Genomic DNA, 3505 nt, shown 5'->3' with positions numbered 1-3505 from the left:
GACACCACTACTTACCTACTAGAACCACTGAAATTAAACAGACAACAGAGCAAGTGCTGGCAAGAATGTGGAAGAATTCACACTCTCATACACCAATGAAGGCAACGCAAAATGATACTGTCACCGGTAGAGGGTCGTGACTGCAAATTGTCCAGGTTCTTGGCGTTTTGAACAAAGAATTGGACAAAACGCCCAGCAAAGAAAGAATGAAGCAACAAAAGAACGAAAGCAGCTCTCTCGGCTTTCGGCTCGGAGGAGGCCAAGGTGCAACTTTCTTCGGTCGTCTCGAATCCGGGTTCATCCGACACCAGCCGCCTCCACCATGCTGCCGAAGTTCCACGCCAATGAGATCAAAGTCGTATACCTAAGGTGCACTGGAGTTGAGGTCGGTGCCACTTCTGCCCTGGCCCCCAAGATTGGCCCCGTGGGTCTGTCTCCAAAAGAGGTTGGTGATGACATTGCCAAGGCAAGGGGTGACTGGAAGGGCCTGAGGATTACAGTGAAACTGACCATTCAGAACAGACAGGCCCAGATTGAAGTGGTACCTTCTGCCTCTGCCCTGATCATCAAAAGGAACCACCAAGAGACAGAAAGAAACAGAAAAACATTAAACACAGTGGGAATATCACTTTTGATGAGATCGTCAACATTGCTCGACAGATGCAGCACCGATCCTTAGCCAGAGAACTCTCTGGAACCATTAAAGAGATCCTGGGGACTGCCCAGTCTGTGGGCTGTAATGTTGATGGCCGCCACCCTCATGACATCATAGATGACATCAACAATGGTGCTGTGGAATGACCAGCCAGTTAAGCACAAAGGAAAATATTTCAATAAAGGATCATTTGACAACTGGTTAAAAAAGAACAAAAGCAGGGATTTATTGAAAACGAAAGTACACTCCACAGTGTGAGAGTAGGCCGAGCAGCGGCTCAAGGGCCCCGGATACAGAATCTTCTTGGGTCCAAATGCCCTCTAGAAGTTTCCCATTGGCCACTTCATGCGCACCTCAGGTAAATGAAATGGTAGCTCACAATCAGTCTGATTGGTTGCAGAAAGCAGCCAACCAGAGGATGACGTGGTTACAAAAGTTACACTCCTGTGCAAACATATGATTGGTTGCAGAAAGCAACCAATCAGAGGCTAGGGTGAAGTTACAAATTTATACTTCTATGCAAACGAAGACTCCGCCTGCAATTAGTCTGATTGGTTGTGGACAGCAACCATTCGGAGGCTGGAGTGAAGTTACAAAGTTGCAAAGGAAGACTCAACCCGCAATAAGTCTGATTGGTTGCCAATTTCCCATGCCTGGCAGAAAAGATGGGGGGTTTGCAAAGGGAGTAGCCTCTGGTCCTTTTCTGATTTAGGCATGGAAAGTTAGGGTTTTCCTTTCAGTTTAGTTCTAGGAACGCTGCGTGAAACAGCCTTAGTCCCTGCCTCCAAACCCTATTCTCCTGCCTCAATACAACTACTTTCCAAAACAGTTTGGCAGTTTCTTAAAAATTAATTATACACTTACCGTATTATCCAGCTATTTCACTGCCAGCTGGTTCCTAAGAGAAAAGGAAGCTATATCCTTAGAAAGAGTTGTACATGATTGCTCGTAGCAGTTTTATTTATAATAGCCAAAAACAAACGAAAAAAATCCCACATGCCCACTTATAAACTGTGGTGTATATTCTTTTTTTGTTTTGAGCCTCACTCTGTCACCTAGGCTGGAGTGCAGTGGGGTTATCACAGCTCACTGCAGTCTTGGCCTCCTGAGCTCAAGCAAGCCTGCCTTGGCCTCCTGAGTAGCTGGGATTACAGGCGCACGCCACCCCACCGAGCTAATTTTGTATTTTTGAGTAGAGACAGGGTTTCTTCATGTTTGTCAGGTTTGTCCTCAACTCCTAACCTCAGGTGACCTGCCCGCCTTGGCCTCCTAAAGTGCTGGGATTACAGGCCTGAGCCATGTCGCCTGGCCAGGAGCAGAGGTTTAATAGGTGAAAGAAGGAGAAAGAGAAAGGAAAATAGCTCTCTCTCTAGTGAGAAAGAAGGGACTTCCAAGAGGAAAAGGTCAGCTGGTGGATACGCCAGATTTTATAGTCCAGCTTGAGGAGGCCGTGTCTGATTTAGGTAGGGCTCACAGGTTTTTTGGGTCAGGTGTGACGTTTACATAGCACACAGGGAAGGCTGGTGGCCCTACCCTAATCTTATTATGCAAATGAACTCTCCCCTTGGCCGGTGCCGTCTTGTCTGCTCCTTGCTGTACACGTGGCTGGCAGAGAAGGGGAGATGCAGCCGCCATTTTGAACATGTCTAGTCTCAGGTAGTTTTTTCCTGTTGCATCCACCTGTGCAAGCTCCCAGCTTGCTTGTCTATGTCTGCAGCTTGACTTTATTGGCTGCTCTTTGTTAGAAAATGATTTGGGGCCCGGCGCGGCGGCTCATGCCTATAATCCCAGCACTTTGGGAGGCCGAGGCAGGTGAATCACCTGAAGTCAGGAGTCGGAGAGCAGTCTGGACAACTTAGTGAAACCCTGTCTCTACTAAAAATACAAAAAATTAGCTGGGCGTGTTGGCGGGCACCTGTAATCCCAGCTGCACAGCAGGCTGAGGAAGGAGAATCGGTTGAACCGGGGAGGCAGAGGTTGCAGGTGAGCTGAGATCACACCATTGCACTCCAGCCTGGGCAATAAGAGTGAAACTCCATCTCAAAAAATAAAAATAAAAAATATTCAATGGGCATAATTAATAATAATGAGAGGTATCACTGAGTGCATTCAATGAGCCAAGTATTGGGATTTACTCATTTTTAAATATAATTTGTCCAAGATCAAGTAGCTCATTCCTCCATACCTCTATACTATACAGTGCTTCTAAGCCACTCCACAAAGAGACACTAAGATTAGGGCCCCAGATAACTATCATCATTTAAAAGAAAAAAAGTCTCATTATCAGATCAAATGATTGATAGGACTGTATGTGCTGCTGATGAAAGGGACATCATAAATCATTACATTCCTTTTTGTTGTTGTTGAGACAGAATCTTGTCTGTCACCCAGGCTGGAGTGCAGTGGCATGATCTCAGATCACTGCAACCTCTGCCTCCTCAGCTCATCTCAGCTCACTGCAACCTCTGCCTCCTGGGCTCAAGCGATCCTCCCACATCAGCCTGCCTCCTGAGTAATTGGGACTACATGGGTGCAACACCATGCTCAGCTAATTTTAAATTTTTTTTGTAGAGATGAGGTCTTACTATATTGTCCAGGCTGGTCTCCAACTCCTGGGCTCAAGCTGTCTTCCCACTTTCTCTATTTAACCACATATAAGAAAAATAATTTCCCCCCAAAGTCATTTTTCTTATACCTGGCTAAATAGAGAAAGCTTTAAAGCTTTAAAAAAAGTTGTGGTAAAACATATATAACATTTCAGTGGCATTAAGTACGTTTATACGTTATGCAACCATCACCACTATCCATCTCAGGAATACTTTTCATCATCCCAAACTGAAATTCTCTGCC

At 45.7% G+C, this 3505-nt stretch overlaps 1 pseudogene; it reads left to right on the top strand.

Annotated features, from left to right (window-relative positions):
* The first annotated feature begins 307 nt into the window (after positions 1 to 307).
* LOC129462580 (large ribosomal subunit protein uL11-like) lies at positions 308 to 813 on the top strand (annotated as a pseudogene).
* The last annotated feature ends 2692 nt before the right edge of the window (positions 814 to 3505 follow it).

The sequence above is a fragment of the Symphalangus syndactylus genome, chromosome 14, assembly GCF_028878055.3.
Source record: "Symphalangus syndactylus isolate Jambi chromosome 14, NHGRI_mSymSyn1-v2.1_pri, whole genome shotgun sequence".
In the NCBI taxonomy this organism is placed as follows: domain Eukaryota; kingdom Metazoa; phylum Chordata; class Mammalia; order Primates; family Hylobatidae; genus Symphalangus; species Symphalangus syndactylus.
This window is presented reverse-complemented; position numbering and strand designations above follow the sequence as displayed.